Here is a 24023-nt window from a genome sequence, read left to right as displayed (position 1 = left end):
GCGACCACAGTCTTCTGCTGAACTTGCGGCTGCGGACTTTCTTCGGAGCCCTGCTGTTGGCCCCGCCGGTAGCCCGGCCTGTGCGGTAGCTCAGCCCGGTGAGAATGGCCCCGCTGAATACCCAGATTCTGGTTGGGACCCCTGGAGACTAAGCCTCACGTTTTAGCAGCTTTTCCTCAACAAGTGTATTCATTTAACAAATATGTATCGAGCATCTGCCCCGTGCCGTGGGCCCCATCCTGACATGGGATGCAGCATTGCTCAGCTCTGACCGCTTCTCCCATGCAGGTCCCTTCCCAGTTCAGGAGTCACCTCCTCCAAGAAGCCCTCCCTGACCAGCCCCTCCTTACATACATCACCCTGTTCTGTTTCTCCTGTTTCCTATATGGTCACTAAATACATGCTCACTTTAGGAAAATCTAGAAAATGAAGAGTTGTTTAGAGAGAGAGAAAACTCTCGTCTTACTAACTACAGAAAATCCATATTAACATTTTAGTGTAGTTCCTTCCAGCTGGTCACCTCTGCAAAGACATGTCGTTATCCACATGCCATTTTATTCTGCTTTTTGGTTTAACACAAATTCTGTGACTCACTTATTTACACGTCTCTGGATCACGCACCGAACAGTTGATGGTGTCTTACAGGCGCCGTCAGCCTGTGTTGAAACTCCGCTCTTCCAAAGGGGTCTTGTTTGCTTCTGACGGTCACCTGGGGGCACTGCCAACTCCAGAAGACTTTGCATTAAATTTCAAATAAATTCGGTTACAGCATTTGCTCGAGGTGTTTTCAGACCACGTCTGTAGCGCAAACTCAGACTCCAGCCTGCGTGAGTCCTGGCTTGTTCTCGGTGTGTTCCCGCCCCACACCCGGGGCCGAGGTCGACCCGCCATTTCTGTCTGACGGGGCTGTTTATCATTCCCCTTCCGTGCAGGGAACAGCCCCTTGGGGTCCCAGCTTTACTTAGATGCCTCTTACTAGCTACCCCACGCTGGGAATTCTTTTTCCTTCCTGGTGCATGAGACAGCGATGTGCCTTATCATCAACGGTGTCTTCAGTGTGATGAAATACCATAAAGAGAAGCGTGTCTCAGATGCCTGTAAACACGTCTCTATGAGCATCTATGTAACGGCTGCACATTGCCTCCCAGGGTTGCCTGCCGCCCTCGCCTCCCTTGCTGAGTCTTGGGGTAATTTGTGTTCTTTTCTGCGGTCTTTCTTACTCCACAGAGCTTCCTCTGCACTCAGATGATTTCTTTCGGGTAATTCCTGGAAATCGAATTGCCAGACTGAAGAAATGAATATTCCAAAGACCCTTGACACATAAAGCCTAGTGTTTTTGGAGGTTGATTTTTTTTTCTTTCTTCTGTGTCATCTTTGCAGAAACAGAGTTGGTGCGCATCTGCCTGTACTGGCAGCAGCTGGCTGAGTGCTTTCGGGCTGGGAAACTCCACAGAGGTGAAGGATTAACGTTAACGAGGTAAAAAGGCCGAAATCAAAGGTAGGCTCAGGTGTCGGGCTACATAAGCTTGAACGTCAACTGAAAACTAGGACTGGCTTTGACACGCGTGTGTGCGGTCAGTGGTTTACTGGGGTCGATCACAGTGACCTCCAAATGTTAGGAACCCGTAAACTGAGCCCTGGGATCATTTAATTTGAGGCATCCGAATAGAGTTAAACCTTATTTATTTATTTTTGGCTGCGTTGGGTCTTCGTCGCTGCTTGTGGGCTTTCTCTAGTTGCGGTGAGCAGGGGCTACTCTTCGTTGTGGTGCACGGGCTCCTCATTGCCGTGGCTTCTCTTGTTGCAGAGCACGGGCTCTAGGCGCGCGGGCTTCAGTAGTTGTGGCTCGTGGGCTCAGTAGTTGTGGCACACGGGCTTAGGTGCTCCGCGGCATGTGGGATCTTCCCGGACCAGGGCTCGAACCTGTGTCCCCTGCATCGGCAGGCGGATTCTTAACCACTGTGCCACCAGGCAAGTCCCAGGAGTTAGACTTTATTAATTCAAACTTTTTGTGTGATTGTGGTTAGAAGCTTCCTGAATGACGGAATGTTGTTCAACAAATGGTAGGCCGCTCAGGCATCCACCGTTAGTGCTTAAACTGGCACCACCAGAACTTCCCTGGTGCCCAGTGGTTAAGACTGTGCTCCCAGCGCAGGGGGCCCGGGGTTGACCCCTGGTCCAGGAACTAGAGCCCACATGCCGCAACTAAGGAGCCCGCTTGCTGCAACTAAGACCCGGTGCAACCAGAATAAAAATAAATAAATATTTAAATAAATAAATTGGCACAGCTCGATATCTTCAGCAGTTTGCACGTGTGGTCCGAGCCGTCTCCAGGCTCGTGTACGCTCTTCATTTACTCGGCCAAAGAGCCCTCTGTGATGCTGCGATAACCCTCGCTCCTGCTCTCACCTGGATTTGTCGTAAATTGCGGGCTGGTGTGTCCTGGATGGATGCTGTCTTTACCGGGGCAGAAACAAGACTGTCAAATTTGGGTCGCAGTTTCACCCTGGGTGCTTCTCATTCTTTCACTGACTGGTGTGAAGTAGCAAACGATAATAAACAAACCAGTAAATGCAAGAAATGCCTCTGCCTGTCCTTCAGAGCCAGACCCTGCAGTCACCCCAGGAACCGTAGGGGGCCCCTGCCTTTAGAAGGCTGTCAGTCTGGCATGTGGGGCACAGCAGGACACGGGGTCACAGGGTGTGGTGTCCCTGCTGCACAGCTTCAGTGGCTTCTCGTGTCTCAGGACCGAAGCCAAGCGCCCCCCTGCCCTTCAAGGCCTGGCGGACCAGCCTCCGCCCATCCCTCTGGCCTCATCTGACCGCTTGGCCCACGGCTGCCTTAGGGGCGTCGTGGGCTTGCGTGACTGCGCACATGCCTCCCCGGCGGACGTGGCACTGATCCTGGCCCCGCACTCGAGCTTCAGGCCGTCCAAGCGTCCCCCCTCTGTGGTCGCCTCTGGGACTGGTACGTGCCAGGCCCGTGGCCTTGGCCCCAAGGACTGCTTACTCCGTCATACAGGCAGAGGGCACAGATACGGCACACCCAGAGAGCCGTCCAGAGGTCCCTGGGCTGAAAGGGACTAAAAGTCAGCTGAACACAAGGAAAAAAAGAAGCACTGGGCGTACACCATAGGGTAAAGGTTGGGTGACGGGGGCAGGAAGCTGGAACAGAGCCTGGAACTAGACTGATGCTGGGAGGCCCCTGGGGCGGTGGTCCCCAACCTTGCCGGCACCAGGGACCGGTTTCGTGGAAGACGGTTTTTCCACAGTGAGGGGGGCACGGATGGTTCAGGCGGTGATGCGAGCCGCGGGGGCGATGGGTACCGGCAGGTGAAGCTCCGCTCGCCCGCCCGCCACTCACCTCCTGCTGTGCCGCCCGGCTGCTAACAGGCTGCCCCCCGGTACCCGTCCGCGGCCTGGAGGTCGGGGACCCCCGCCCTGGGGTGTTTCAGGTGAGTCACGGAAGGGACCGCCTGGATTCACATCCCAGCTCTGTCATTTAACCGGACGACCCAGCGCCTGTGAGGCTCAGTTTTCTCCTCTGTGAGACGGGATGATAATGCTGGCCCCATGGGATGGAGGTGGGATGACAGGGGTGCAGGCCTGGCACATCCGGTCGATGACCAGCATCTGTCCACACACCCCTACTTCCTCTGTCACCTAAAGGAGAACTTCAGTTCTGTTAAATAACTAACCCGGATGACCGGCAACTAATTCACGTCTCCACCCTGGGCCCAGGTCTGCTGTTCCAGTTGGGGGCCCGGGCAGGACAGGAGCCTCCAAGTCCAGGTCCCCACGCAGCCCTGCTGGCGCAGCCTCAACCCAGACCCCCCAAATCAGAGTCCTGGGGGGGCAGCAGCTGGAATGCAAACGTTTGTAAAGCTCCCCAGATGATTCCAGCGTGCAGCAGGCTCTCAGAACCCTCGGCCAAATGGCCCCTGAAACGTCGTCGTAGCCCTGAGGGTCTGTGTTTCTCTTCCCACCAAATGCCCCGTGCCGCCTCTGGGGGGGTCTGGCATCCGTGCATCTGGTCCAGAGCGCACTTCCTGCTTTCATCAGGGATGGGACGGTTCCCCTGCTGCTGACTCAGGTGATGAGACCACAAGGTGATGAGACCAGTTCAGGGAGAGGAAACAGCCAACCTCTGAGCCCGGTGCTGCTTTTTCACCACGAAATATCTGAATCTAAACGGAAAATACATCTTTAGGCTTGGAGATGCATTACAGGATCAAAACCGGGCCCAAGCAATCCCTTCCTTCTCGTGTAGCAGAGAAAATGAAATTCTGCAGAGTTCCTGCTGGTCTTAGATGTTTCCCTTTTTTTTTTTTTTTTTTTTTTTTTTTTTTTTTTTTTTTTTTTTTTTTTTGCGGTATGCGGGCCTCTCACTGCTGTGGCCTCCCCCGTTGCGGAGCACAGGCTCCGGACGCGCAGGCCCAGCGGCCATGGCTCACAGGCCCAGCCGCTCCGCGGCATATGGGATCCTCCCAGACCGGGGCACGAACCCGTATCCCCTGCATCGGCAGGCGGACTCTCAACCACTGCGCCACCAGGGAGGCCCGATGTTTCCCTTTTAAGAACATAAAAATTACTCATCGTCGCTGAGGTTCGTTCCAAGTTGCCCCTCCCCCAGGGCCCCGGGTACTGGGAGGCCTGCTCACCCATCACGGTCACTCGCTGCCCGGAGCAGCGAGTTGGGTGAGGTTAGTGGCCGGGCCGACGGGGAGAGCCGGTTTTTCTCCTTTTCTTGTGAGCTTGGTCAGAACGTGAAATTCCTGTCTGTCCTGGGTGGCGCAGACCCAAGCAGCAGACTTTGCCGGCTTCGCGTGAGCGAGCTTCTGCAGCGGCTGCTGCACTGTCCCCACCTTCCAGCGGAGAAGTCTGGATGGAGTCACCCCTTTGTTTCCACCTGAACACGGCGACCAGAGGAGGTGGGGCGGGAGAACAGGGCCTCAGACCCGGGCTGGGTGTGGCTTCTCAGCGCAAGGAGCGGGCCTTGGCATCAGCTGCGTCTCCTCCTCCCAAAAAGCAAACAACCTCAGCAGAGCTGGCGAAGGGCATGGTCTGGGGCCCTGCTGCTTCCAGCTCCTTGGTCTGCTGCTGTGGGTCCCTGTGCTTGTCCTGCCCCCGCCCCTGTCTGCTGGCCGGGCTGCTTCCCGGCCTAGTGCCCTTGGGGCCGGTTCTCTTTGCGGGGTAGCGCTGGGAGCCTAAGGCTGGGTCTTCTGTGGGGTGGCCCTGGTCCGGATCCCCCCTTTGCTGCTCACTGGCTGCAAGACCTCAGGCACACAGCTCAGTCATCGCACCTCAGTTCTCTTTACTGTTAGATGGAGCGATGCTGGGACCCAGAGGGCAGCTGTGGGACGGGCGGAGGGCAGGCTTGGGAAGCGCTGGGCCAGTCCTGGCGTGGGGGAAGCCATGCCGAGGACTGTCGGCCGCCCTTCTGTTTAGAAAGCAGTCGTGCCGTGTTCAGCCTCCACCCACGGATTCCCTTGGACAGAGTCCGGGGCGCGCTGCCTGCCGGCTGCAATGCTTCCACTCCGGTCTGATCCCTTTCTCTCTTGGATTAGAAAGAGGTCTTGTAGAAGCCGTGTGCTGACCTCTGTCAAGGTCAGCATTTTGTATGCAGCTTTGGAGAAGGGAGTGGCATTTTATTGCCTCTTTGGTGGGAAAAATTACGTATTGTTTGGGTCCGTGCTAAACCCTGACGCCCTTGTGCGACGGGGACACTTCTGCAGTGGTGGATCCACGAGGGAGCCGGGCGGGGGGCGGTGTGGGTGTGTGTGTGTGCTCACGCGCGGCGTTATCTTTTGTCCTCAGAGCCAGGACCCCGTCTCTAGGTGGCATTGGAGAGGGTGGGGGGCCGGGGTGCCCATGTCCCCACCCCTAAGGCTGTTTTCAAGCTTTTGGTTTTTTAAATTTATTTCATTGAAGTGTAGTTGATTTACAGTGTCCTGTTAATTTTTGCTGCACAGCAAAGTGATTCAGTTACACATATATACACATTCTTTTTCATGTTCTTTTCCATGATGGTTTATCCCAGGATATTGAATAAAGTTCCCTGTGCTCTACAGGAGCCCCTTGTTGTTCATCCATCCTATAGATGACGATTTGTATCTGCTGACCCCAAACTCCCACTGCCTCCCTCCCCCGCCCCCTGGCCCTTAGCAACCACAGGTCTGTTCTCTGTGTCTGTGAGTCTGTTTCTGTTTCATAGATAAATTCATTTGTATCATATTTTACGTTCCACGTATAGGTGATATCATACAGTATCTTTGTCTGGCTTACTTCACTTAGGATGAGGATCTCTAGGGCCATCCACGTTGCTGCAAATGGCATTATTTCATTCTTTTTTAATGGCTGAGTAGTATTCTCAAGCTTTTGTTTTGTCTGAACCCCTCATTTGGACGCAGCTGGATTCCTCTCTTAAATAAATCATAGTGAACACTTACGTGGCCTGTATGCTGAGCCGGGACAGTTGCAGGCTGGGGAGTAGGTGGGATCATGGTCCGCATCCAGACGCTCGAGGACCCCGAGGCTCAGAGCGGACAGGACTTGCTCAGCTCGGACGCTGGAGCAGCAGGGCCGGTGGGCACAGGTGGGCCAGCTCCAGGGTCTCGGTGCACAGCCTCCTCCCACCCAGTGCGGAGAAAGTAGCGTTTGCTGAGCGCCTACTGTGTTCCAAGCATGATGTAGGAAAACGTTACTAACATCCCTGGTGCATTCCTCCCTCCCAGGAAGAGGGGAGGATGGGCGGCAGGCGGCTTTGCCCCCCTGGGCCTGACTCTGCCAGCCTGGAGCTGATGGGACGAGGCACCGTCGGGCCGGCGGGGCCATCGCAGCAGGAGGGCAGGGCTGCGGGCAGCCTCGGCTCTCCCTGCAGTTAGACCACCTGGAACACAGCTGCGGGGCTGGCTGAGCGCCCACCCGCCCCATAGGGCCTCCTTGAGCGTGGAAGCTGTCAGCCCGGCCCCCAGGGCTGCTCGCCCAGGCTCATCACACAGGTGGGCACAGCCCAGGTGCCTGACGGTTCCGGCTTCAGGGTCACGGCCTCGCCCTCGGAGCCCTCATGGGACACCCATGAGCTCTGACTTGGCACTCTGGGCTGCAGAATCCAACAAGCAGTGTGGGCTGGTGGGGAAATCCGTCTGCCGGTGGTTTGGCCAAAGCTCCGATCTTCTGTGAGACAGAAGGTGCAGGGTGTGCGCTGGGGCTGCCGCCACCAAGGGGGACAGGGACCCCTTCCCCCCGCTGCCGTGCCCACCTGCCGAGTGCGGTGGGTGAAGCCGGGCCGGGCTCTCCCGGCAGCTGGGCCTCCCCCGTAAGTTCCCCCAGTCCCGCTTTTCTCGCACCCCGAGCGACAGCGCCCTGCACCCCCGGGGCAGTTCCTTGGCTGCCGCATCACATGGGCAAGGTGAGGGCCGAGGTGCCGCCCGCCGGACGCAGAGCCGGGAGCTTGGGAGGGCCCTGCCGGGCGGAGGCGGGGTGCCCTTGCCGCCCGGCCTCCTTGCGGCCTCAGGGCCTGGGGCTGCCCTCTGGAGGCTCTGGGACAAGCACAGGGAGCCTGACTTGTGGCGTCCCAGATCGTAACGGGGGCCTGTGTGTCAGGCGCTCGTTTCCTGGGGATGGGTTGGCACCCTTCCTCGCTTGCTGGGCAGACAGTCCCTGCTTCCTCGTCACCCTCCGCGTGCTCCCCGCTGAGGGGCAGGGCTCCGGGCTTCCGGGCATCGGCGGGAGTGGGGTGTGTGGCGAGCTTGTGCGGGCCGGAGCTGGGGGCAGCTCGTGGGTGTGACCTCGGGGGGGACAGCGGTGAGCGGTCCTGAAGCGATTCTGAGTTCCCGGCGCAGGAGCTGGAGGCGGGCGGCTGGGGTGAGAACCAGGCATCCCCGCCGAGCCACCCGGGGCTGGAGGCGCGAGCACCATGGCCCTGGCTCTTTCCCCTGTTTGAAAGCAAGGGTGTTTCAAGGAGGCAAAAACTGCAGAAACACGTACAAAGTTTCTTAGTAGAGACCCTGCACAGCCTATGGGAGAGCACCGCGCAGAGAAGCAGTTTATTAAGTTAAGCCAGAAGCAGGGCGGAAATACGCACCCCGAGAGGAAGGTGTGGGCGTCCTGTCTGCTGAGGGGCTCAGCGAGGAGGCGATTTAAGCCCTTCTATAGGACAGGCCTTCTGGCCTTTGTTTACCTTTGGCCACTTATCTCGTTTCTTTTCTCACACCTGACTGGTCCCAGGACCCTCCCCACACACGCCTGCGCGACTTTTTGCTGCGAGGGGTCCCGGCGCAGAGGCCTGTGGGTGCGTGTCCACACTCATTATGGGGTGGGGCCCCTCCCTCTTGACCCCCCAGGGGCCTCCGTGCGCGCGTGCAGGCAGCATGTTTTCCTTCACCCAGGAGCGGGCGCCTCATCTCTGTACTTCAGCAGAGCTCGGCTTGTGCCACCCGCTTTGTCTTCGGAGCGTGTGGCTGAGACCCGAGCTTCAGCGTTGCTCCCCGTGACAAAGCCCAGGTGTCCGGCCCAGGGGCCCATCCGTCTCCTTCCTCAGGACCCCAGCCTTCCTTCCCCTGCACCCTCCCAGTTCCTCGGGTTGGACTCCAGTTCTGCGTGGACACCCTGTCCGTCTGTCTGTCTGTCTGTCTGCTGGGCGCCGGCTCCGTTTCCCTCTGCTCTCGCGGCTCCCTCAGCTTCACGTGAGCAGAGCTTGGAGCACCAGCCACGTGGGGCCGAGGGGAGGGGGCACAGCCGGCCTCGCCTTCCCCGGGGCCCCCTCCCTGTGCCCCACGAGGGCGCCCGAATACCAGCACGATGCCCGGCCACTAGTGTGTGGTTGGCACGTCGTTGTGCGGGGAATGCTTATCGAGTGCCGGCACCTCCGGGTGTTCAGTGGGCGCCCGATGATGTCACCCCCCCCCCATAGTTTAGACGCCAGGATTTGAGGGCGGCGGCAGGAGCCACAAGCCGTGGAGGAGGTGACCGACTCCACCCCGTCGGGTTGTCTGTCCGCGTCTCAGCGCGTTCCAGGAGGTCACATGCTGATGGGTGTGTGGCCCAGGTGACCTGTGGCTGTAAAGGCTCGGGGCGGGAGGGACCACAGGAGACCCCATGCCTCTGTTCCACAGTCTGAAATGTGCTGGCCCGCTTCTGAAATGGTTCACTTGTCTTATCACTGAGCTTGGCAGCCACTGGGGAATTTCTGGAGGGAGGAGGGGGTCGTGGAAGGAAACCACCCTTGGCCCCACTGTTTCCTTAGAAGCCCAAACACAAAGAAAGGGTGCAGTAGAGGTGGAGCTGCGGAGGGGCTTGTTTTTTCCCTTCCGATCAGCCAGCCCAGGCGGAAAAGGAAGGCTGTTGTCCTTTTAGTCCAGTGCTTTGTTTCCTCTCCAGAGGGTCTGCACGTAGCTGGGATTTTGGCAGCTGGGGCCGGGGCTGGGAGGAGGGGAGTTTCTGCGTGAAATCACGGCCTGCAGGTGGGTGCAGCGAGTGGGACCCAGGTTGTCCTGCCGGGCTGCACGGTGCCCCTGGGATTCAGGTGTGAGCCTCCTCCCATGGGAGGAGAAGCTCAGAGAGGTGAGGGGTCTCGCCCGGGGTCACACAGCAGGTGGTGGTGGGGCGTCCCCCTTGGTGGGAGAAGCAGCAGGATACACCCAGGCCTGCCCTCCCCAGTCTCGTGCTGGATCATCCCGGGCCTTCCCTCCGTCGGCGCTTCCCCTGTCCACATGCCAGCCTCGCGGTGGTGCCCTCTGCTGTGTGTGGCGCTGGGTCAGTGAGGGGCGGCTTCCAGGCATCAAGTGCGAGTGCCGGGGACTTTGGGAGACGGTGTCCTCACGGTGGGGTTTCCGGCCGCCACCGAGGCTGCCTTTGGGTGGGGCAGTGGGAGCCCAGCTCCAGGGGGAGAGGGACGGCCTCTCCTGGGGACCAGGACCAGGAGCAGAGTCAGCGCTGGCAGCTGGCAGGGCAGCCGCAGCCATGGCACCCTGATCGCGTCAGTCACAGGGCGGCGCGTCCTGGCGGGGTTCAGCTCTGGCGCCAGCAGGGAAAGCCACGGGGGCCGCGCTCACCCGGCGGGAAGAACCCGCGCCCCTCGCCTGCCCTCTGACCCCACCCCCAGAGGGCCTATCCTGAGCCTGCCCGAGAGTGTGGACTGAGGTGGCCCCAGCTGTAAATAATCCCCGGAGGCCACAGGCCTCCACAGGGAGAGAAACAGCCCGTTTGCCTCCCAGGGCCCCAGAGGACCAGGGAAGGAAGCTCAGGACAGAATCTCGGCTCTAATACCCACGATTTGCCCGCTGGGAGCGGCGTCCAGAAACAGGGGGAATGGCCACCTCACCCCCCTTAGGATGGCTGCTATGAAAAAGCAGAAAATAAGTGTGGATGTGGATGTGAAGAGACTGGAACCCTTGCCCACTGTTGTGGGAATGTAAAATGGTGCAGCCACTGTGGAAAACAGTGTGGAGGGCCCTCAAGAAGTTAAGAATAGAATTACTATATGATTGCAATTCCACTTCAGGGTATATACCCTAAAGGTTTGAAAGCAGGATCTCAAAGAGGTATTTGCATGCCCATGTCCGTAGCAGCGTTATCCACAATAGCCAAAAGGTGAAAGCACCCCCAAGTGTCCACTGATGGGTGAATGGATGACCAAAATGTTATATGTATACATGTATGTGACACATGCAATATGGATGAACCTTCAGGACATTGACGTGAAACAAGCCAGTCACAAAAAGACAGATACTGTATGATTCCATTTACACAAGGCCCCGAGAGTAGTCAGATCCTTAGGGGCAGAAAGCAGAGGGGTGGTTGCCAGGGGTGGGCGGGGAGGGGGCCTGGGGAGTCACCTGTTTAATGGGGACAGAGCTTCAGTTTTGCAGATGAAAAGAGCTCAGAGGTGGTTGCACAACGATGTGAATGTGCTTAATGCCACTGAACCGGGCGCTTGAAAAGGGCTGAGATGGTGAATTTTATGTTGTGTATTTTACCACAGTTTAAAAAATAATAATAAATGAATTCAAAGCAAAACAAAGTCAAGGAAACGGCTGTGAACCAAAGGGCCCGTGCAGGCCAGGTTGGCGTCGCATTATTTAATCCCCAGCATCCAGTGTGAGCTGACTCTCTCCTGCAGGCAAGAACGCTGAGGCTCACGACCTCCCCGGCGGTCCAGCGGTTGAGACTCCGCGCTTCCACTGCAGGGAGCGCGGGTTCCATCCCTGGTTGGGGAGCTAAGACCCCACGTGCCGCACTGCGCGGCCAAATAAGTAAATGAATAAAAATACTTAGAAAACTGAGGCTCAGAGCCGTGACAGAGCTTGCCCAAGGGCCCTCGGCCAGGCTATGGCAGGCCGGGATTTAAGTCATCTTTGTGTTCCGGGTGGGAGCTGCTCCACTGTTCACTCTGGGTTGCAGCATCTGGCACTTGGTCTGCTGGGGCTCCTCACGCCCCCAGGACAGCAGAAGAGAACGTGTACTTGGTGGTGAAAATGTGTGCACAGATCGGAGAGGCCTGAGTCATGGGGAGGCTTCTTAGAGGAGGGGGTGGGACTGGATAAGGCCTGGAGGGGCACCTCCTCCCCCATGTCCCCCCAGGGGTAGGGCTGCCACACACCATCTCATGTGAGCCCCGCTGTCGTTGCTGGGGGGACGCTCGCATGCCTTGGGTGGGGGGGGTCCCTCTGTCTGGGCTGGTCACCCTCGCCTCCCTTCTGGGCCAGCCCTGCAGCTGGGGCTTTGACAGCGTTGGTGGGTGTGGGCCACTGATACTTGCCCACCCAGAGATCCCTAGGCTTGGGCAGGCTTGTCAGATTTTGCAAATAAAAATACAAGAGGCCCAACTGAATCTGAATTTCGGTCATCAGTGAATAATCTGTGGTATAAATATGCCCGCAGAGTTGCAGCTGCAGTCGATGTGGCCACCTTAGTAGTCTTGGCCTTTGTCCACTGAGGGAGGTGCTCTGGGTGTTCCAGGTCAGGGGCCTGCCGGCATTGGTCATCAAGGCCAGGGCCCAGCCTGTCACAGCTCTGCTGAGACATACGCGGTGGCCTTGGGTTAAGCCGCTACCCGGTGTGAGTTGACCAGGCTGACAGCAGGGGCCCTAATCACCAGGCGTGAGTAAGATGGGCCGTGTGCTTGACCTGCTCTGTGTGCCACACGGAGCCTGCAGTGGGAGACTGGTGCCGTCACCATGTTGGGGGCCTGTGCTCCCGACGTGGCACGCTGGTCCCTGCACGTGCCTTCCCCGCCTCCTGCTGTACCGGTGCCTCCAGACACGGCCCTCTGGCCGCCACGTACCTTCTGCTGTGTGCCTACCACCTGACATTGGCCCCACCACACGTTTCCAGTTCAGTGAATGCCACTGCCTTGTCCTGGAGTCTCCTAATCCTGTTCTTCCAACCATTCCCTCATCCATCCACCCACCCACCCATGCACGCATCCACCCATCCATTCATCCATCCATCCATCCACCCACCCACCCACCCATCCATCAGTCCATCCGTCCGTTAATTAACAAGTATTGAGGCTTACTATGGGTCAAACACTGTAGCAGGCACTTTGCGTAACATCTCAGCTGTAGGAGGAATTAAAGGAATTAATATTTAAATGTGAGTGGCTGATGACAGCCATCAGATATGAACAGAAGGACCCAGTCTCTGGTGTTTCAGCAGTAGGTCATCTGGGGAGAGATTCTCTAGCCTCACCCTTTACTTAATTTTATTTTAAATTATTTATTTACTTAGCTGCGCTGGGTCTTAGCTGCGGCATGCGGGCTCTAGTTCCCTGACCAGGGATCGAACCAGGCCCCCTGCGTTGGGAGCGCGGAGTCTTAACCGCTGGACCACCAGGGAAGTCCCTAGCCTCGTCCTTTAGACGGCAGCCACTCCTCCCGGGAAACTCCTGGAGAAGGCCTAGGCTGTGGTGAGAGGGCAGCAGGAACACGGGGCGGGGCAGGAGTCTGAGGGGCCCCCAGAGCAGGGACTGCGCTGGCGCTGCCAACGGCGTGGCCTCCGCCTTGTCCGGTGCCGTCGGGAGGGGCAGAGAACAGGGCCTGAGAAGCACTCTCCCCTGACAGCTGGTGCCTGGCAGAGATGGAGAAGACCGAGGTCCAGAGAGGGGAGGTGACTTGTCCAAGGTCACACAGCCTTGCAGCCATGGGACTGGGATAAAGAGTGTGGACTCGTCAGGCACACCTGGTTTGAGGCCTGGTCTGCCTCTCGGCCTCACTGACCTACCTGTGAATAGGAAGTCACACCTCCCTCTTGGACCGTGCGACACGAGACATGCTGAGAAGCCACTGTAAACTGCTCGGCCTGGGACGTGGCGAGGTGCGGCGGGGGGACGGGCTGGACCCCAGTCTCAGCTGAGAGGCTCCTTGTGGCCTCAAACCCACCCCTGCGGCCTCCTGAGTCTGGGCCTCTCTTCCTACCTGTGTGAGGTGCGGGCAGGCCGGCTGGCCCTTGCCATCATGCTGTGGGGCTGTGCAGCCCCCTGGGGCCCGCCTCGCTTCCTGCGGTTTCCGGCCCTGAGTGTCCCGCTGGATGTGCCACCTGCGAGGGCTGTGGAAGGAGGTCGCCACCCCATCCTTCTGGGGCTTTCCCAGCGGGGACCCGGCCTCCGTGGGAACCCGCAGCTTTCCCAGCCCTGGGGGCCGCGCTCACCTCACTGCCGCGTTAACCTTGTTCCTGTCTACCCAGCTGCTTCTCGGCTGTTGTAAAGAATTAAAGCTCGACAGAAAAATGGATTCCAGGGAGGGAATCGTTCCCCAGCCCCCGTCCCAGAGATGTGCATTTTCATGTTTTAGTGGTCTTGCTGCTGGGGGAGGGACTGGGGGCTGGGGGGCGGGGCTGACTTTACTGATGGTAGTTTTCCTTTCCTTCCAAAGCGGGGTCCCCCTGGCTCAGGGGTCCCTTATCCCCCACTGGCCACCCCACATTCCTCAGCCCTCTGAGCCCTTAGCCTTGCCCTGCTCTCTGGAGCGGACGCAGGGAAGAGATGGGCTGTCCATAAAAAAAGAAAAGCACAGTGTAAAAAAAGTGCTGCTCACGAAAAGAATCACGGAGCGGGGGAGGGGCAGAGTGACAGTGGCTGGGGGGCGGGGCATCCCAGTCGCCGGAGGGGGGCGGGGCAACCCAGTCGCTGGCGGGGGCGGGGCAGGGGCGGAGGTGCAGCCCCACCCCTCTCCCAGCAGCCGGCAGGCAGCGAATGAGGCCTGGGGCGCCTGGTCGGCGCTGGGAGGCCGCTAGGAATGCTCCGGCTGCCCTAGGCCAAGAGCAGAGCCAGTTCAAGGCCAAGCTCCGGCGGGCTTGACCTCGGGCTCTCCGCCTTGGTCCTCTGTGCCCAGGGGCCTCACCTAGAAAGTGAGTCAGAGCAGCGGCATGGGCTGCGCGGGCGGGAGAGAGCAGGGGCCGGTGCCCGCAGCGCACCCAGCTCCCGGGGAGGAACTTTCCCGGCCCCTTCTGGGGTCTCCCGGCTGGCCTAAGAATAAACTAGACGCAGGGCGGATTCGCAGGGGAAGTCGACTGTCATTAGGTACATACAGGGGCTCCCTAAGAACGTGGGCCCAGCACAAGTCACGCAGGTGAGGCTTACGCACCACCCAGGAGGAGGATGGGTGGGCTTGGCCTTCAAAGGGGAGAAGGCAATTCCCAGGCAGATGAAAGAAGCAAACGAGCACATGTTTGATAAACAGATGTTTGCTGGGCTGTGCAGGGACATTGGGACTCGTCGGGGGCTAATCTCCCCCGTCGACCACCCCTCACTCACGTTAGTATATTATGGTTTTCTGCAGTGACAGTTCTTCCCAGAACAGGCCCTCCATCTAAATTCTTTAGGCGGTTGGTTAGGGGCAGGGTCGAAGTCTTTTGGGCCTTGATTGTTTTTAGCTCAAAATAATGTGCAAGCCAAAGAGACACATTTTGCGGGGGCAGAGTTCGCTCCCCTGCACAGCCGGCATCACTTCTTCCCTCATCCCTCCTCCTAGCTCAAGTTTCTGTGTCCCCGCGTCCTCTGTGTCTGTCCGTCTGTCCACCTAGCCGCCCAGAGCTAGGCTCCGTGGGTCTCAGGCATCTGCAGCTCAGCAGCACGGCTGGGCTGGGAGACAGGAGGACGGTTTTCATGCTGTTACAGGGGGCTGGCTTCCTGGGAGGCCGTGGCTAGTGTTTCATGTTGGAGAGAGCTCAGCACAGAATCCAGACACTCGGAGCTCATTTTCGCCCACCCTCGAGGGCTTTGCCCCTGTCACCCTGCAGGACTTTTGCTCTGGTTACCTGGAGGTCAGCACTGGATCTTGGTGGTGGTTACTGTGGAACCACAGAGCATGTGTGTCCCCAGAGTGGGAAGGGGAGAGGATGTGGCACGTGGTGGGTTGAGCCACAGCGATCAAGACTTATTACTTAATGGCAAGACAGACAGGGCCGTATGCTTCCCCTGGCCTAAGACTTCAGGTTTTAGTTTTGGACGATGCAAATGCCCAGGATGGAATGGGTACCCACAGAGCCGTCTTTTTTTTCTTTTTGGCCGCGCCATGCGACATGCAGGACCTTAGCTCCCCGACCGGGGATCGAACCCGTGTCTCCTGCATTGGAAGCGCAGTCTTAACCACTGGACCGCCAGGGAATTCCTGCACTGAGCTGTGTTTAGTCATTTATTCCTGTGGTGAATGAGCCCGTGAGACCCGTTCCTGAGAACAGGAAGTGCAGGGCACTGCGGGCTGGGGAACCACAGAGTAGAAAGGTGACGGGATCACTGGGGATGCACCCCATCCGGTCTTGCTGTTTACAGGAGATTCTTCCCGCCGTCAGTAGGTAAGAATGGCTTTTCTCCGTCTATAGATCGGTGGCCCCCCTCTAACCGAGGCGGTCACCGAGTATCAAATGCCCACAGGGATGTCGGAGCCTGTCAGACTCTTGCTAATAATACCGTCTAGGGCTGTTCCGGCCGATGTTCTAGAAATCGGCCAGCTCTCTGCGCCACACCCTCCCCCTTTCTGCCTGGCTTTTGAGCACCCGTCTCCCTGGGGTCCGGGCACCCCTGGGGTTCCCGACGTCCAGCCTTGCCTCTGCTTCCTCTGGGATTTGGCAGGAGGACCTCCTGTTCAGTGCTTTTGTTCCCCTCCTTCTGAAATCTCCCCGATCCTCCTGAGGGTAGATTTCCCTTCCAGCCTCTGGCCCTGCGGACCCCACTTTGCTTCCACCCCCGGAACAGCCTCCTAAGCCCCACGCCCACACCTGCCCCTTACAGCTCGACCTCCACACGATAGCGAGAGTGGTCTTTCTAAAACCTAAACCAAAGCCTGTCCACCTGCTGACTTGAACCTCCTCGGCGGCTTCCTGTCGCACTTGGAACACATTCCAGTCTCCTCACCCTGACCTCGGAGCCCCCGCGTGATCCAGATCCCACCTCGCTCAGCACCCTCTGGGGTCTCACCCGCCCGCCCCGCCCACGGCGCTCCGTGCACGTCTCCTGGCCGCTGTCTCTGCGGCTTGTTCCTCCGCTCGGACGGCTCTCTCCTCCTTCCCCTCACTCCCAACCTTTCCTGACACCGATTCCTTTGCGTCCTTCAGGTCCTAGCTTAAATGTCGCCTCCTGAGAAACTTTTTTTGTTTTAATTTCAAATGGGGGCATAGTTGCTTTACAATGTTGTGTTAGTTTCTGCTGTACAACGAAGTGAACCAGCTATGTGTGTACACGTATCCCCACCCTCTTGGACCTCCCTCCCATCCCCCGCCCAGCCCCCCCATCTAGGTCGTTCCAGAGCAGCGAGCTGAGCGCCCTGTGCTGTACCGCAGGTTCCCACTAGCTATCTGTTTTACACATGGTAGTGTGTATATGAAGAGAGACCTTTTTCTGACCACCCAGTCTGAGGTCATCGGGAGTTCTCAGGTTGCTTGTCTGTCTCCTGGTTCTCTCGTCTGAGTTGTCCGCCACTGCATCCCCAGCCTGGTACACGTTAGGGCCTGGCGTCAGTCAGAGGACGCGAAGCTTTGCAGCCGAACAAACACCTCCTGAACCTTAGTGCCTTCAAACCACAAACGTTTATGTCTCAGCCACGGTCAGAGTCCATCTCAGGTTGGCGGGGGCGGGGCTGACGGCGCGGCCACCCTCCGAAACATCCCCAGCGGCCGTGCCACCGAGAAGAGTCTCGCACTGACAGCCTCCTGCCCCCAAATGACTACGTGTCCCTTCCGCTTCCAGGTCATTGGGTAGAACTGGTCACATCGCCTCACTCAAGCACAGGGAGCTGGGAAGTTCAGGGCCCGCCAGTGCCCTGGAAGGAGAAGTGGAAGTACTTGTCAGCGCTGTAGACTCAGTTGATAGTCTTGAAAGAGGGAGCATCTAGAATGCTTTTTCTGCAGCTGCAGTGGGTGCGAGTGACCTTACAGGGGCCTGCTGGGGATCTCGTATCCCCGCTGTTCAGGCCCTGGGCTCTGCGGGCAGTCAGGGTTCCCTTAGGAGAGGCTCAGCAGACGGGGGTGTCCTGAGACCAGACAGGAGCAGTCCCAGAGGCTCTGTGGCCTGTCCCCTCTCAGGGCTCATCCCCCCATGGGACGTGTTCCTGGGCTGTGACCTCTGTGAGACAGCCCTTCCAGCCCTGCTGATCCTCTCTGCATCCACCACGCTCAGCTGGGGCCCGGCGTGTCTAGGAGCCGAACAGATGTTCCTACTGGCCGAGTCCCAGGGGAATCCCTCCGAGTCCTGGGAGCTAAAGGAGGTAGGGAGGCGGGGGGTGGGGGGCAATGGGGGGAAGAGAGTAAGGACAGCACTTCTCAGAAAGCCCACTGCATCCATCCTGTATGACATCTGTTGCTAGTCACAGGAATGGCACTTATGCACCCAGGAAAGGTAAGGAAACCGCCTGTGGCCGCCGTGGACCCTAGGGGTGTGGGGACAGGAAACGCTGGTCGTCTCCACAACCCTGATCCTGTCCCCTAAACTGCCCACTTCAGCTGGCCGGGCTGCGGGGAGCCGCTCCACTGTCTCAACGTGCACTTGGCCGAATGACATCATCACAGCAGATCATTCCCACTGGGCTGTGCACAGCACTCGCTGCACGACAGTGGTGCGCACACCCCAGACACCACGGGCCTCGGGACGAAATGCTGTCCCCTAGGTGCTTACAGTGGGCTTCAGTGCACATCTTGGCCTCTGGTGGCAATCACAGCTGAAGCTAACATTTGTTAAGTGCTCACCAAGTTCCTAGCACGGTATCTCCCGAGAGCTCTATACGTAATTGCATTTAAATCTTCACACCTGCAGGGCACAGGTGCTGCTCCTATGGGACGGCTGGGGAAACGGAGGCCCGCAGAGGCTAAGCAACTTCCTAATCACCGCTAGTTCTGTGAACCTGTGCTTCCTGATTCTAAACCTGTGCACTTCATTGTTACTCCATAGGAAAAAGTTTGCGCCTGATTCCCCTTCTAGGTTATAAATACTAGAGAGCTTCCTTTTTTAAAAAAAGTTTTTACCGGGCTTCCCTGGTGGCGCAGTGGTTGAGAGCCCACCTGCCGATGCAGGGGACACGGGTTCGTGCCCCGGCCTGGGAGGATCCCACATGCCACGGAGCGGCTGGGCCCATGAGCCATGGCCGCTGAGCCTGCGCGTCCAGAGCCTGTGCTCCACAACGGGAGAGGCCACGGCAGTGAGAGGCCTGCGTACCGCAAAAAAAAAAAAAAAAAAAAAAGTGTTTACCTTAAAGTTTATTTTATTGAAGTATAGTTGATTTACAATGTGTTAATTTCTGCTGTACAGCCACACAGTGATTCAAGTTATACATACACATATATGTATTCTTTTTCATATTCTTTTCCATTGTGGTTTAACAGGATATTGAATATAGTTCCCTGTGCTCTGCAGTAGGACCTTGTTGTGTATCTGTTCTCTATACAATAGTTTGCATCTGCTAATCCCCAACTCCAAGTCCATCCCTCCCCCATGCCCCCCCTTGGGAACCACAAGTCTGTTCTCCACCTGTCTGTGAGTCTGTTTCGTAGATAAGTTCATTTGTATTGTATTTAGATTCCACACATAAGTGATAACATATGGTATGTGTCTTTCTGAGTTACTTCATGTAGCGTGATCATCTCTAGGTCCATAGAGAGCCTCCTTTTTTGAGAAGCCTCCTACCTTCTCTCTTATAGCACCTGGCAGAGTTTCTGTCATATAATTAGCAGGCAATATAAGCCTTTAATGCGTACAAGAAGGGTAAAACAGAATACTTAGGATAGTAGGGTAACACTAGGATATTCTGGTGACATGTTTTTTGTTAAGACCGTTACTTAAGACTAAGTTAAAGCTTCTGTGCTTTTTGATACAGCTCTTGGTAGAGGGCCTGAATCTGTTAGTTGCTTATACATAGCAATGTAATCAAGGCACAACGCCTCTCATATACCACACGCAGCACCCTGATGTATAATTATCAACAAGGAAAGGATTAATTACACGGTGCTAGCTGCTGTGGATATCAAATTGAACAAGAGAGAGTTTTCATCCCTAGAGATATAGAGGCGGGCATTTAAACAATTGATTGCCATACGGTTTGTAACTGACGAGCCATGAGGTTTGTGTAGGGATCAGTAGGGCCATAAATCCTGCGGAGGCGAAGTGGAATGAGGGTAGGACTCAGCTCTAAGAAGGGGCAGTTAGGAAAATCAACCCAAACCCTATGTGGATCGAAATTACAAGTTCCCGAGCCTTGTGGGTGAAAAACCCGTCGGCCACGAGCTTACCCATTGAACTTCCGACATCGAGGCTACCGCTGGGGTGAGGATTCCGGCCCTTGTACGTGACCTGGGCCAAGTCATTGCGAGGCCTTGGCAACCCCGTTACTGCTAATGGGGTGTCATCAGCCTGGGGAGTGTTGGCGGCAGGCGGAGATCCCGCCTCGGGAGCCCCGGGCCGGCGTCCCGACAGCCGCCTGGAGGCATCGTGATTTGCCTCGGTTTCTCCACATCAGGCCTGCCTTTCCCCTTTTGCTTTCCAGGGCTCTGGCCTCGCCCTGACCTAAGCCCACGGCGGGAGGGAGCACCCCTGCCCGCCACGCCCAGAGTCCCCAGACCTGCTCGGATTCCTTCACTGGAGCAGTGGTCACGTGCAGCGCGTCAGCCGCCGACAGGAGGAAGTGGAGGCGGGTGGGGCCTGCGTACCGAGCCCGCCCCTCCCGCCCGAGGTGGCTTCTCATTGGCGAAGCTTCCTCCTCACCCCGCCCAAGGCTGGGAAACTCCGCTTCGGATTGGCTAGTAGGCTCCCGATGGGCGAGGCCTCCGGGGGACGGGCGGGAGCGGCAGGCAGGGCGCGCTCTCGAGGGGCGGGGTTGCCTAGGCGACGCCGGGCGCGCGCTCGGGGGGTGGAGAAGCGAGCCGGCGGCTCAATGACAAATCGGCGGGGCAGGGCTGGGGTCCGGCCGCCGGAGGAGGCGAAGGAGCGGGCGGGGCGGGTTTAAGGGCGGGGCCGGTGCGGACGGCCAGGCGGCGCGGGACGGGTCGCAGGTAAGGGTGTCCGCGCCCCGGCGGGGCTCTGCGGGCGAGGTGGGGCGCGCGCGGGGGAGCGGGGGCGCGCCCCGGGCCGGGTGGCCCCTGGCCCCGGCTCCGCGCAGGGCTGTGGCAGGAGGGCGACCTGGGGACGGCGGCCCCGCTCGGGCCGGGGGCGGGGTTCCTCCCAGACCCGCTTGGGGCGGAGGAGATGGGGGCGGCGCCCCAGCCGCCTCCCGAGTCCGCCGCTCCTTTCCTTGTCCCTCAAGTGGCCTCTGCCGCCACTTCCTGCCTTTCGGGCCTCCAGCCGAGGAGGGTTCACTTCCTCAGGCCCTTAGTCGCCGCTGTGGTCAGGGTGAGGCTGTGAATGTTGCACAAAATTCTTAGCGCCTCAGGAGCTTGGCCGTGGACGCCCGGCGGCCGCGCTTCGGAAGTTGCGCGGTCTGCTGCGTGCTGGGTTTGCTGCCGTCCTGGGGCTGAGCGCAAAGTTGCCCCCCGCCCAGCTCCCTTACGCGAGGGGCTGGCGCTGGGGCGGCTTCTCCCGGGGCGTGCCCGGACCTGCCCGTGCGCCTCGTCTCGCCCACGTAGGTCTAGCAGGTCGTGCCCGTGGTGGGTTCAGACGCTGGTGCCGAGACAGCTGCGCCCAGGCTGCTCGTGGGAGCAGCGTCCGTTCTGTGCTCGTTTTCGGGTGAATTCTGGAAACGTTGGAACTTTGATGTTGCTTTCAGGTGACTCTTCCGGAGAGAAGCTCTTGTGTCCCGCGGACTCGTTTAGAATTGCCATTGGGAGAGACTTGGCTGATGGCTCGTTGGAGTTATCTGCGACTTGGTTTCGTCCCATGTAGAACAGTGAACTTTCTGCTTTGTCCCGGTTTCCTAACCTCATTTTTAACTTTTTTTTTTTTTTGGTTAGGTTTTGAGGATGGATAGTGGGCACTGATTGTCAGAAGGGCTAGTGTATCTTTCAGACGCGTAAATGACCCATATTTTAAGAAGAGCAGCAAGATTCTCGGATGTTAAAGTTGGAAACAATTTAAGGCAGTGTTCCGTCAACCTGGAACAGTATGATTGGAATGTCGAAGTTCTCAGATACGGGGTGAGCGGGAGAGGTAGCCTTGAATACTGGGAAGGACAGGAGGGCACGTTGCGAAGACCCAGGTTCTGCAGCTTTATTCGTGGTGTGAGCTTGAGCACAGCTTTGCACGTCTCTGTGCCGCAGAGTCCACAGCTGTAAGAAGGTGATAGTCGTTATCCTCCTTGTTAGGGTTAAACGAAGTACGCTGGAGGCGTCCTTTGCGGCAGGGGGGGTTAGGGTTAGGGTGGGAATAAGGCCAGGGACACACATCCCTCGTGTGTGGCTTCAGTTGCTACAGCTAGTCTTTCTCCTGCCCCATCTGGGTCTTCCCTTCCTTTTCTATTCATGTTATTTCCCATTGGAAACAGTGACTATTCTGACCCGAGGTGTCAGCAAGATTTCCCTATGCCCAAGGAATAGAACCTTTCCCAGGGTTTTGTGTGAAAAAAAATGTGTGTGGGGGGATAACTTATTAGACGTCTTTTGGGAATACGGGACTGGACACGTAAAGATAGGAAAACAAGAATAGGGCTGCAAATGGGATCTCAGTAGGTCTTGGTAGAAGGTGGAAGAGGTGGAAAAGTTCCGATTTCTTGCCTTAATTCTTCAAGGTTCTTGCCTTGGTGGAAGATGGCTTGAGATTCTGGAAATGTTTAGACCACAGGGTTGAGGTAATTCTTTGGGCTGCATCACCCATTCCCACAATAAGTCTTTGCATTCAGTTACTAAATTCTTATCCACCTAGAAACATAATTGGAGCCTCTTTCTGAAAGCTAAATGTGGAGACAGTGTAACAACCTAGAGCAACAGTACTGAGAGATCCTGGCAGCTCTTCTGAGGCTTCCAGTGCAACTTGTCTCAGGGTGATAGCACGAGTCCCACTTTTCACTGGCTCCTAATCCAGCTTGTCCTTGACTTACTGAGGTTACGTCCCGATAGATCCACCATAGGTTGAAAATATCGTAGGTCAAAGACGCATGTAATACGCTTAACCTGCAGAACCCATTGCTTAGCCTGGCCCACCTTAGACCTGCTCAGAGCACCCCCATTGCCTCCAGCTGGGCAGAATCACCCAAAACAAAGCCTGTCCTATAATAAAGTGTTGAATATCTCATGTAGCTTATTGCATTCTGTACTCAGAGTGGAGAACAGACCGGCTCTGTGGGTATGGAGGGTACGGACTGGTCCTGTATGAGCTGTTCCCCCTTGTGATCCTGTATCAGCTGCTCCCCCTTGTGATGCTGTGGCTGACTGGGGCTGTGGTCCAGCATCACAGAGAGGAGTGTTTTTTTTTTTTTTCCTTTAGTTATTGAAGCATAGTTGGTTTACAATGTCATGTTAGTTTCAGGTGTACAGCAAAGGGAAACATATATATGTGTGTGTATATGTTTTTCAGAACCTTTTCCATTATAGGTTATTACAGGATATTGAGTAGAGTTCCATGTGCTATACAGTAGGTCCTTGGTGTTCCCCTGTTTTATATAGAGTCGTGCGTATACGTTAATCACAAACTCCCTAATTTACCTCCCCCTGCCTCTCATCCCCCACCTGTTGTCCCCTTTGGTAACCATAAATTTGTTCTCTATGTCTCTGGGTCTGTCTTGTAAATAAGTTCATTTGTATCATTTTTTAAAAAGACTCCACATATAAGTGGTATCATATGATACTTGTTTTTCTCTCTCTAACTTTACTTAGTATGAGAATCTCTAGGGCCATCCGTGTTGCTGCAAATGGCATTATTTCATTCTTTTTTAAGGCTGAGTCATATGCCACTGTATACATGTGCCACATCTTCTTTATCCATTCATCAGTTGATGGACACTTAGGTTGCTTCCATGTCTTGGCTATTGTGAATAGAGCTGCAATGAATGTTGGGGTGCATGTGTATTTCTGAACTATAGTTTTGTCCAGCTGTACGCCCAGGAGTGGGATTGCTGGATCATATGGCAGCTCTATTTTCAGTTTTTTAAGGAACCTCCATACGGTTCTCCATAGTGGCTGCACCAGCTTACATTCCCACCAGCGGTGTTGGAGGGTTCCCTTTTCTCCGCACCCTCTCCAGCATTTATTGTTTGTAGACTTTTTGATGATGGCCATTCTGACCGGTGTGAGTTGGTACCTCATTGTAGCTTTGATTTGCGTTTCTCTAATAATTAGCGATCTCGAGCCTCTTGTCACGCGCCTATTGGCCATCTGTACGTCTTCTTTGGAGACGTGTCTATTTAGGTCTCTGCCCACACAGGAGGGTATCTTACCTCATATTGCTAGCCCGGGAAAAGATCAAAATCCAAAATTTGAAGTAGGTTTCTACTGAATGCTTATCTCTTTCACACCATCATAAAGTTGAGAAATCGTGGGTCACATCCTAAGTTGGGGGCTGCCCGTACAGAACATACAGCCCGCTGGATGTTTTTCTAAAGTGAATGCATGTTGCTGAGGAGTCTGAATGAAAGAGAGCTGACTGAGTACCAGAGAAGTGGAGCCCTTCCCTCA

General features: G+C 56.7%; 1 protein-coding gene across 6 annotated transcripts in view; it reads left to right on the top strand.

Annotated features, from left to right (window-relative positions):
• RALB (RAS like proto-oncogene B) overlaps positions 1-24023 on the top strand; it is a 64658-nt gene that overhangs the window by 4482 nt on the left and 36153 nt on the right. For 3 of the 6 annotated variants that reach the window (XM_082630347.1, XM_082630351.1, XM_082630348.1), the window contains exon 2: positions 1381-1477. The gene's annotated coding sequence lies outside the window, so the exon portion shown is untranslated. Of the gene's footprint in view, positions 1-1380; positions 1499-20377; positions 20475-21023; positions 21185-24023 lie in introns of those variants that run through there. The other 3 variants (XM_082630349.1, XM_082630352.1, XM_082630350.1) reach the window with 3 other exon arrangements.

The sequence above is a fragment of the Mesoplodon mirus genome (genome assembly GCF_964341445.2).
Source record: "Mesoplodon mirus genome assembly, chromosome: 8".
Lineage (NCBI taxonomy): Eukaryota > Metazoa > Chordata > Mammalia > Artiodactyla > Ziphiidae > Mesoplodon > Mesoplodon mirus.
This window is presented reverse-complemented; position numbering and strand designations above follow the sequence as displayed.